Source organism: Sus scrofa, unplaced genomic scaffold (genome assembly GCF_000003025.6).
Source record: "Sus scrofa isolate TJ Tabasco breed Duroc unplaced genomic scaffold, Sscrofa11.1 Contig26, whole genome shotgun sequence".
Taxonomy (NCBI): Eukaryota; Metazoa; Chordata; class Mammalia; order Artiodactyla; family Suidae; genus Sus; species Sus scrofa.
The window spans coordinates 583,777-595,117 of NW_018085136.1; the positions used below are offsets into that span (position 1 = coordinate 583,777).

An 11,341-nucleotide genomic window follows, 5' to 3' on the forward strand; every position below is an offset into this window, starting at 1 on the left:
GGCCACCCCTATCAACACCCCCATCCCAAGGGAATCCACAGCCTCACCAACTTTGAAGCTTCTGGTCTCTTTATTCTCCACCACCATATGTAATCTCTTTATGTCCTTTTATTTATTTTTCTTGCCTTATTTTGACATCCAGATCTCCACTATAATGATAACTAGAGTGACTGTGGCCTCTTCTGGTTTGTCCCTGAACTTATGGAGAAATAATTCAGTATCTTGAATTAAATAAGATGCTTCCTGTGTTTTCAGGGGTGGAAAATTTGTTCTAGTCCCAGTTTGCTGAGAGTTTTTACCATAAACTGGTGTCTCATTTTGTCCATTTTTTTTCTCCCTCTGTGAATATGATCAAATGTTTTTTCTTCATTATTCACTCACTTTGATGGATCGCACTGATTGGCTTTTGGTTGTTAAAACAAATTTGTACTCCTAGAATAAACCCACTTTTTCATGATTCATTAGCATTTGGAATTATCTCGGTGTTCAATTTGCTAATGTTACACTGTGGATACACAATTTCAGATGCTGGGCCTTTATGGTTTTTTTTTTTTTTTTTGTAATGTCTTTTCAAAGTTTTCTTTGCCTCCTGAAATGAGATTTGAATTGTGTTAGAAGCAGCAAGGGAATAAGGAGGCAGAGACTGGAGCAATGTGATCTCAAGCAGGTTTATTGACCTACTAAGTGGACAGAAGCACTAAGCAGAGAGAGTTCAGGCTCCCCCAAAGTTTAGGTAGCAGATAGTAATACATGGAAAGGGGCAGTTTCTGTTTTTATCACATTCCACTAGCACAGATTCCTGATGCAATAAGAAACAGGGAAGATACAAGTTGTGTTGTTACAATATAACAGTTTCTCCAGCTATTCTTCTTTTGCAGCTTTGTGTTTCATTTTGTAGGATTAATACCTAACACTGTGTTCTCTCCTCCTCTATGACAAGATTTGGGTAATATAACTGTTATTCCTTTGAATATTTGATAGAATTCACCAGTCAATAATTTAGGTCTGGTATTTTTCCCTGTTGGAATATTTTTAAATTAAGAAATCTGTTTCTTTAATAGATTTGGGGCTATTCAGATTTTCAGTTTCCTCTTGTATCCATTTTGCAAAATTATTTTTCACCTCCCTCATTGGAGTTACCAGAATTGACTTGGGAAAACTGAAAGGTTTCCAGTTTTTTGTTTTGTTTTGTTTTGTTTTTTGTTATCTCTGTTTCCTGAGATTTCTGTCCTTCTCTGCTCTTGTCTAGCACCTGAAAACCATTGTCTCGTATATATTGTCCAGCTTTTAGTTGTTTCAACTCAGGACTTATTTATCCTTTGCTTTACCTGGGCTTCTGAGAACAATAGGTGAGGCAGAAAGTGCATCTATAAGAAAAGGGAACACTTACTCTTAAGGGAACACTTACTCTTGTGTCTTGCTCTGCCTATGGGACCTCACAAGCACCTCCTCAGCCTCCAGACCTCCTCCTCCTGGAGGGTGGCTGTGATGAGGGGAGGGAAAGCAGGCTCAGAAATGCTACAACTGGTGGGCTTGCTTTGACTGTCAGAGAAGGAGGAGTGTTCATCTTGCCCCCTTCCTTGGTCCATGCTTTTTGAATTCTGGTAGCCAGTCAGAATGGTACCCACAAGTCCATTGAGGAAGGGTGCCCAGGGCTGCACTCAATGCTTGCCCACATCAGCCCATGGGGTTGCCTTGGAATTCTGCCACTTGGGAGTGAGAGTGCCATGTCCTTATGCCCAGGGCTGGGAAACACATCCAAGGATTCCTGGTTCATCCTTCTTTAGAGAAGCAAGTCCTGATGGTCTGGAAATGAGCTCTGCCCTAACCTGGGTCCCTTCCCCAGAGAGAGACCAGAAGGCCTGAGCACAGAGGCTGACAGGCCCTGGACCTGGTCTATGGGTTCCTGCCTGGGTGATGGAGCTATGCTGTTAGGACCTTATCTATAGGAAGGGCAGGGGATATATCAGGGAACAAAATAATCAGAACTTTACCCTTGATGAGCTTGCATCCTAGTGTGGGAGACAGGTAACCAAAGGGAGCTGGTGGTTCATATTCTGCACCTGGAGTGTAGGTTCTATGAAGAGAAGTAAGGCAGACAATCCTGGGGTGAGTATGTCAGGCAGCCTCCCTGTGAAGGTCCTATTTGAGCCAAGTCTAGGTCTTTGAAGGAACCACATGGAGGTTGAGGGGAAGAGGGTTCTGGGTGGAGGCAACAGTCTGTACAAATATCCTGAGGTGGAGGAGCCCTAGGGCCTTGGAGGACCAGCAACCATCAAGGTGGCCAGAAATGCTGTTGCTGAGGAAAAGGGGGAGAATGTGTGTGAGAGGGAAGGGCAGATTTCCGGCCCTTGAGACAACCTTGGTTTTCATCCTGAGTGAGATAAGACCTTGGAGAGTTCTGGGCAGAGCAGGGACACACTCTGGCTCTCATATCTGAAAAGACAAATTGGACTAATGTAGTAAGGGCAGGTAGGGCTGTGGGGAAAAAGGCAGGAGATGGCTTTATGTACACAGCACTCCAGGTGAGATAGGGCTGGGCTGGAACTAGGGTGACTGCTGAGAGGGAGAGTCCAATCCTGACACCATCTGGAGGGAGAGCTTTCAGGATTTCTCTCCCCATAGATCTGGGTTATAGGGGGCAGAGGGAGGTGATTCCATGTTTGAATCTGGACTTTCCACCTCCTGAGAGCAAATTCTGGGGAGGACACCGGAGGTGGCTGAAGCATGAAGTTCTAGCAGCCTTTCAGACACCACCCAAATGAAATAAGAGGGGGCAGCTGGACATGTGGATGAGATTCTGCCCAGAGAGGCAGCAGAGATGGAGTCTGCATTGTTCATGTGGGTATTTAAGTTCCCCAGAGAGGTGAGCTTACCTAGTAAACTGCCTCTTAGCTCTCTTGCAGTATCCCTGTCTGTCCAGATGATCAACTTGGCCCTGCACAAGCCTTCAACCTTTGCTTGTATTATGGACCAGGAATTAGCCAGTGTGGGTGGGTCTGTCTGAGGGTCACTGATGAATAGTTGATGTCAGACACCAAATTTCTAGAAGCCAAAGCTATCCCATCCCTACCTTCCAGTTGCTGCAGTCTCCCATGGGACAACCAGGCCAGCTTTTAAAATCATTCCTGGTGAGTTTGGAGAGCTGAGCCCAGTGAGGGGTGGATCATGGTTTCATGGAATAAGAATGACTGGCCCTTTCTAGGAAATAAGCATGTGGCATATACTTATGTCCTGATTTTGCAACCACTCAACTCAGCCTTTTACCCAGAGAACCTAGCTGGGTTGCCATCTTTCCTGCCTTCTCATGATATAAATAACACAAAAATCCAGACAAGGGAGCACCAAATCTGGAGGAACAGCCCAGGCTTCCCTCCCTCCTTGAATAGCTGTTGCTAGAGACCACAGTGAAGCCAAGTTCATAGCCATGGGAGCATGTCTCCAGGATGTAAACCATCCTTTCCCCCCCACCCACATCAGCATCACCAGGCACAAAGGTGGAGCTCTAGGCCCCTACCTTCCTGTCTGGAGAGGGGGCAATGTGATCCATCCACAGGCAAAGGGGGTGATCAAGGGCAAATCCATCTGCCAGATTTCACATTTCACCCTGCCTCACTGTGTTTGCTTAGTGCACTGGACAAAACAGATCTGACTGCAGCCCAGGTCCAAGACTAATAAAAATGAACAAATCTTAGCAAACTGAGAGGCAGATCCAAGGCTTGAACCTGGAGTTCTCCCAAGCAGTCTGTATGATAAACCTCACACACGACTGGAAAAAAAATAATCACCCTTATGTTTCAAACAGAGATGCCAAGGTACAGAGAGGGAAGTCACCTGCTCATGGTTACACAGTTATTGAGTTGGAAATATAGGGTCTGAACTAACAACCACACCCCTTCAGCCTCCTGAAAATATATTTGCCCAACATTTGGGAGGAAATGGTGGGTTAATTCTGGGTCACCCTGGTAGGACTGCTCCAACCTGGTACTGAATCACCTGTGTGGCTTTTGGAAATACACATGCCTGGGACCCCCTTCAATGTACAAGCTCCTATGGGCAGTGGTGGGCCACCAGCATTAGAAACTACAGCTCTGGGAGTTTGCGACTTGACTCAGCAGCTTGAGAACCTGACTATAATCTATGAGGATGCAGGTTTAATCCCTTGCCTCACTCAGTGAGTTAAGGATCTGGCATTCCTGTAAGCTGTGGTGTAGGTCACAGAGACAGCTCAGATACTGCTTTTCTGTGGCTGTGGCATAGTCCAGCAGGTGCAGCTCTGCTTTGACATGTAGCCTGGGGACTTTCATATGCCCTGTGTGCAGGCCTATTAAGGGGTAAAACACCCAAAAATCTATAGCTCTGCAGTTGGCTGGATTTGACCCCCTCTGGCTGTACAGGAGGCCACATATCTGCTCAACCAATTCCACCTTGTGCAGGGGTGGCACTGCCCTACACCTGTCCTCCCTGCCCAAGGCATAGGTTCCCAGCCATCCCCATCCTAGGTTCTTCCAGGTGTGAGGCAGGCCTAGTGCCATTTTTCTGGTTTCCCCCTTCACTTCCTGAGGGCAATTGGACAATCGGGAATTTCTTCCTCTGTCAAATTCAATGGACTCTTACACCCAGCAGAAGAGCAGCCTCCCCAGAAGGTCAGTACTAGGGGAACCACAGACCCTCCCCTGAACTCCACGGTGGGTACCCAGAGCTTGGGGGTAGTAACCAGGCATCTGATCCGTGTTCCCTGGGCATCCCTTCTGCACACCAGGAACTAAGCCTGTTGAGGGTCCAGTCCCTACAGTGGTCAACCTGACAGAATCTGAACAGTGAATGTTTACCTTTTTTTCCCTTTTCTTTTTAGGGCTGTACTTGTGGCTAGTTTCAAGGCTAGGGGTGGAATCAGAGCTGCAGCTGCTGGCCTATTCCACAGCCATAGCAACACAGGATCCAAACTGCATCCGCAAATTTTACACCACAAATTGTGGCAACACTGGATCTTTAACCCACTGAGCAAGACCAGGCACCAAACATGCATTGTCACAAACACTTGTCAGGTTGTTAACCCACTGAGCCAAATTGGGAATTCCTGAACAAGGAATGTTTAATATGTGCACATGTTGTTTGATTGTCCTTCAAAGATAGTGGGATTTTTACAAATTCAAGGTTTGTGACAAACCTGTCAAGAAAGACTACTGGTAACATTCTCCCATCAGCATTTATTCACTTTTCTGTGTCCATTTTAGTGTTTCTGGCAGTACTTCAAGCTTTTTTTTTTTTTTTTTGTGGTTGCACTCATGCATGGGGAAGTTCCCAGGTGATGGAATGAACACCAACTGCAGCTATGGCAACATAGGATCCTTTAACCCACTGTGCCAGGGGGTTGAACACAAGCCTTTGCAGTGACCTGAGCTGCTGCAGTAGGATTCTTTTTTTTTTTTTTCTGATGTACGGCATGGAGACAAAGTTACACATACATGTATACATAATTTTTCCTCCCATTGTTGTGCTGTGATGTAAGTATATAGACATAGTTCTCAATGCTACACAGCAGGATCTTATTGTAAATCCATTCCAAGAGCAATAGTTTGCATCCATTAACCCAAGCTCCAGATCCCTCCCACTCCCTCCCTCTCCCCCTGGGCAGCAAGGAACCTATTCTCCAAGGCAATGATTTTCTTTTCTGTGGAAATGTTCATTTGTATAACATAGAAAATTCCAGTTATAAGTAATATCATATGGTATTTGTCTTTCTCTTTCTGACATATTTCACTCAGTATGAGTCTCTAGTTCCATCCATGTTGCTGCTAATGGCATTATGTTGTTTTTTTTTTATGGCCGAGTAGTATTCAATTGTGTATATATACCACATCTTTCTAATCAAATCATCTGTTGATGGATATTTGGGTTGAGTCCATGTCTTGGCTATTGTGAATAGTGCTGCAATGAACATGAGGGTGCATGTGTTTTTTAAGAAAAGTTTTTCTGGATGTATGCCTAAGAGTGGGTCATATGGTAGCTTTATGCATAGTTTTCTAAGGTACTTCCATACTGTTCTCCATAGTGGCTGTACCAGCTTACATTCCCACTAACCCACAAAAGGAGGGTTCCCTTTTCTCCACAACCCCTCCAGTACTTGTTATTTGTGGAGTTATTAATGATGGCCATTCTGACTGGTGTGAGGTGGTATCTTGTGGTAGTTTTGATTTGCATTTCTCTTATAATCAGGGATGTTGAGCATTTTTTAAGTGCTTGTTGGCCATCTGTATATCTTCCTTGGAGAATAGTCTACTCAGGCCTTTTTCACATTTTTCCATTGGGTGGTTGACTTTTTTGCTGTTGCATTGTATAAGTTGTTTGTATATTCTAGAGATTAAGCCCTTATCCATTGCATCATTTGAAACTATATTCTCCCACTTTGTAAGCTGTCTTTTTTGTTTCCTTTGCTGTGCAAAAACCTTGTCATTTTGATTAGGTCATTTTGGTATATTTTTGCTCTTATTTCTGTTGCATTGGGAAAATGACCTGAGAAACTGTTCATGAGGTTGATGTCAGTTAATGTTTTACCTATATTCTCTTCCAGGAGTTTGATGGTGTCTTGTCTATTTAAGTCTTTCAGCCATTTTGAGTTTATTTTTGTGCATGGTGTGAAGATGTGTTCTAGTTTCACTCCTTTGCATGCAGCTGTCCAGGTTTCCCAGCAATTCTTGCTGAATAGATTTTATCTTTCCCATTTTATGTTCTTGCCTCCTTTGTCAAAAATTAGTTGACCATAGGTGTCAGGGTTTATTTCTGGCTTCTCTGTTCTGTTCCATTTTACTGTCTGTCTGTTTTGATACCAGTACCATACTGTTTTGATGACTGTGGCTTTGTATTATTGCCTGAAGTCTGGAAGAGTGTGCCTCCTGCTTGTTTTTTGTTTCTCAGGATTTCTTTGGCAATTCTGGGTCTTTTGTTGTTCCATATAAATGTTTGGATTGTTTGTTGTAGTTCTGTGAAAAATGTCCTGGGTAATTTGATAGGGATTACATTGACTGTGTAGATTGCTTTGGGTAGTATGGCAATTTTTACAATATTAATTTTTTGGACCCATGAACATGGAATATCTTTCCATTTCTTTACATCTTCTTTAATTTCCTTGGTGAATGTCTTATAGTTCTCAGCATATAAGTCCTTTACCTCCTTGGTCAGGTGTATTCCCAGTATTTGATTTTTTGGGGTGTGATTTTAAAAGGTATTGTATTTTTGTATTCCTTTTCTAATATTTCATTTTTAGTATGCAGAAATGCAACTGATTTCTTAATGTTAATCCTACATCCTACTACTTTGTAGTATTTAGTAATCAGTTCAAGTAATTTTTGGGTTGAGTCCTTAGGGTTTTCTATGTATAGTATCATGTTGTCTTCATACAGTGACAGTTTTATCTCTTCTTTTCCTATTCGGACGCTTTTTTTTCTTTTGTTTGTCTAATTGCTGTGGCTAGAACTTCCAAATCTATGTTGAATAGCAGTGGTGAGAGTGGGCATCCCTGTCTTGTTCCAGATTTGAGTGAGAAGGCTTTCAATTTTTTCTATTGAGTATTATATTTGCTGTGAGTTTGTCATTAATGGCTTTGGTTATGTTCATAAATGTTCCCTCTATACCCACTTTGGTGAGAGTTTTTATCATAAATGGATGTTGAACTTTGTCAAATGTTTTTTCTGCATCTATTAGGAATATCATATGGTTTTTTACTTTCCTTTTGTTAATATGGTGTATGATGTTGATTGATTTATATATGTTGAACCATCCTTGTGAACCTGGCATGGTGTACAATCTTTTTGATGTGTTGTTGGATTCGGTTGGCCAAAATTTTGTTGAGAATATTTGCATCTATATTCATCAAAAATGTTGGCCAATAGCTTTCTTTTTGTTTGATTTTGGAATTAGGGTGATGGTGGCATCATAGAATGTCTTGGGGAGTGTTCCTTCTTCCTCAATCTTTTGAAAAAGTTTAAGGAGAATGGGCACCAGATCCTCTTTGTATGTTTGGTAGAATTCACCTGTGAAGCCATCTGGTCCTGGGCTTTTATTTGTAGGGAGTGTTTTTATGACATACTCAATTTAATTTCTAGTAATTAGTCTGTTCAGTTGCTCTGTTTCTTCTTGATTTAGTTTTTGCAGGCTGCAAGATGCTAGAAAGTTGTCCATTTCTTCCAGATTGTCATATTTGTTGGCATATAGTTGTTCATAGTGCAGTAGGATTATTAATCCACTGTGCCCCAGCTGGAACTCCCAAATATTTGCTTCATATTTGTGATGGTGATCTGTGATCAGTGACAACTCATGTTACTTTGGTCATTTTTCTGACATTGTTCAGCTGTCAAACACTTTTTTCTGATTTTCTTTTTTTCACTCTCATTTTTCCTTTTTACCACCACACCTACAACGTTTGGAATTTCATAGGCTATGGGTTGAAACAGAGCTGCAGCTGCCTGTCCTGTGACACAGCCCCAGCAATGCTGGGTCCAAGCCACATTTGCAACCTATGCCTCAACTTGCAGCATCTCTGGATCTATAACCCACTGTGCCAAGTCAGTGATCAAACCTGCATCCTTATGGACACTATGTCATGTTATAAACCCATTGAGCCACACTGAGAACTCCTTATATTTTTGTTTTATCTTTTTTAAGGCTGCACCCATGGCATATTGAGGTTCCCAGGCCAGGGGTCAATTCAGAGCTGTAGCCACTGGCCTACACCACAGCCATAGCAACACCAGATCAAAGCTGCATATGACCTACACCACAGCTCATGTAAATACTGGATCCTTAACTCACTGAGGGAGGCAAGGAATGGAATCTGCATCCTCAAAAATATTGTCAGATGTGTTTCCACAGAGCCAAGACAGGAACCCCAATTTTTTTAATATAGTTTATTTACAACATTGTGTCAAATTCTCCTGTACAGCAAATTGACCTATATATATATATATGAATATATATACATGAATATATATATACACATATTCCCTTTCTTATATTATCTTCTATCTATGTTCTATCCAAAGAGATTGAATAGAGTTCTCTTGTAATGTGCAGTAGAACCACATTGCTTATTCATTCTAAATATAATTGTTGAATCTACCAACCCCAAACTCCTCATCCATCCCTCCCCTGGCCCCTCCCCTTTGGCAACCATAAGTCTGTCCTCTATGTCTGTGAGTCTGTTTCTGTTTTGTAAATAAGTTCATTTGTTCCATACTTAAGATTCTACATATAAGTGGTATCATATGGTGTTTGTCTTTCTCTTTTTGACTTATTTCCCTTAATGTGAGATTCTCTCGTTGTATCCATGTTGCTGAATAAAGCATTTTTTTCCTGTCTTCTTAGGGCTACAGCTGTGGCCTGTGGAATTTCCCAGGCTTGGGGTCTAATCTGAGCTGCAGCTGCCAACCTATACCACAGCCACAGCAATGCCAGATCCAAGCCATGTCTGTGATATACACCACAGCTCAGGCAACCCTGGATCCTTAACTGACTGAGTGAGGCCAGTAATAAAACCTACATCCTCATGGATACTAATTGGGTTCATTACTGCTAAGCCACAATGGAAACTCCAAAAAAGCATTTTTTTAACCAAGGTATGTATACTGTCTTTTAAGACAATGCTGTTTCATACTGAAAAGTGTACAGAGTCATGTAAACATAGCATTTATATGAACTGGGAAGCCAAACACACATGCGATTTGATTTATTGCCATCTTTGCTTTATTGGGGGAGAGTTTGCAACTGAACCTGCAGTGTCTCCCAGGTATGACTGAGTAAAAAAATCACGAATCCCACTAGGGTGGTAATGCCTAAAGAGAGCTGTCAAAAACACCTGCAAGTTGAGGATGGTGCCCCAATTAAGAAAGCATGTGGAGGTGCCCTGCTTAAGGATCAGGTTCAGGTCCCCTCAGGGAAGCCTTGGTTAGGCACCTGGATGGTGGCGAAGTTCCCTGGGTTTGCTAAGCTGAGTCTGTGGAAGAACCAGAAGCAGGATCAGCACCTTCCTCACACTGCATCCCTCCTTGCCTTCTATGGACAGAAGTAGCACCGTGCACACTGTAGAGGAGAAAAGCTTGAAGGGCACAGCTCATTGCCACAGATCTGGTGATAAAGGGTGCATCTGGAGCTGAAAGGAATGAAGGTGATCACCAGCATACCTCATGTTTCCACTTCCACTTTTATTTAGCAAGATAAGGGCAGGGCTGAGCTCAGGATAGATGGCATCCACTTCAGTATGAGACACCTGCTATCTGGTGGGTGGAGGGATTGGGCCACCAGTCAGAGAAAAAACAGTGACATCAGCAGGCAAACTGGGCAGCTCAAGGTCACTAGGCCATCTTCCCTCACTTGTGGACACTGCATAGAGAAAACTGGTCCTTCCTGCTGGTGAGAAGGCAGTGGTGTCAACCCTCAAGACAAGTGCTGGGGTCTTTCCATGTTGCAGAAGAGGACACTGAGTCTCCTGGAGGGTGAAGCTAGGAGGCCTCCCCAGCAGCCCTGACCTAGTGCTCTTCACCACCCCTCAGAGCTCTTCCTATATGGCCCTTTAGAATATACCAGGCAGCAGGTGGTAAGGTGCAGCAGCCATGTAACCCTCCCAGTCTTGGCTGTACATGTTGGCAGAGTAGTGTTCCTCCCACAGGCAGCAGTGGGTCAGCAGGATGGTCATACAAATGATGTAGAAGTAGGGAAGGAGGTGACCACTGCTGCAGGCCAGGCAGTACACCAGGCTTCCCATAAGGTTGCCTGTGTATGTTGAAGTGGTGGGCCACACCCCAGAAGCCAGACACTGGCAGCTTGCTGTGTTGTTTCTGGCCATTGGTCTATGTGTAGGAACATCTGATAGCCTAGGGCTTCCTGTCCCAGATCATCCAGTGCCCTTATGTGCAGTGGAACAGGTCCTTCTGATTGTTGGCCATCCAGAAGACACAGTAGCCCAGCAGTCACAGCAGCAGGATGCCAATGGTGTAGGGGGAGAACACTGCACAGGATGGTAAACCAGGTACAGGCCCTGCAGGGCAAAAGGGCAGAGGTCAGACATGGCTTCATCTGAGAAACAAGGAAGTCCATGAGCACAGGAATATGGCCTGGGTTCAAAGCCAAGCTCTGCCCCTGACCAGCTACAAAGCCAGGCTCTGCCTCACTTTCCAGCAAATAGATGCAACTGCCTCAGAGAAGTTGAGGTGGGAATCAAAGGAGTAAATACACAAATTTGTGTATCTACCTACCTACTTGGCCACCTTTATGTCTATCTACACACATGTACATACATGCACATATCACATATAGCATAAATATAAATGATATAGCATTTTATAAA

The 11,341-nt window shown here is 43.4% G+C and overlaps 1 pseudogene; it reads right to left on the bottom strand.

The window, feature by feature from the left end:
* Positions 1-10,567: 10,567 nt before the first annotated feature.
* On the bottom strand, positions 10,568-11,062 carry LOC100737261 (annotated as a pseudogene).
* Between the last annotated feature and the right edge of the window lie 279 nt (positions 11,063-11,341).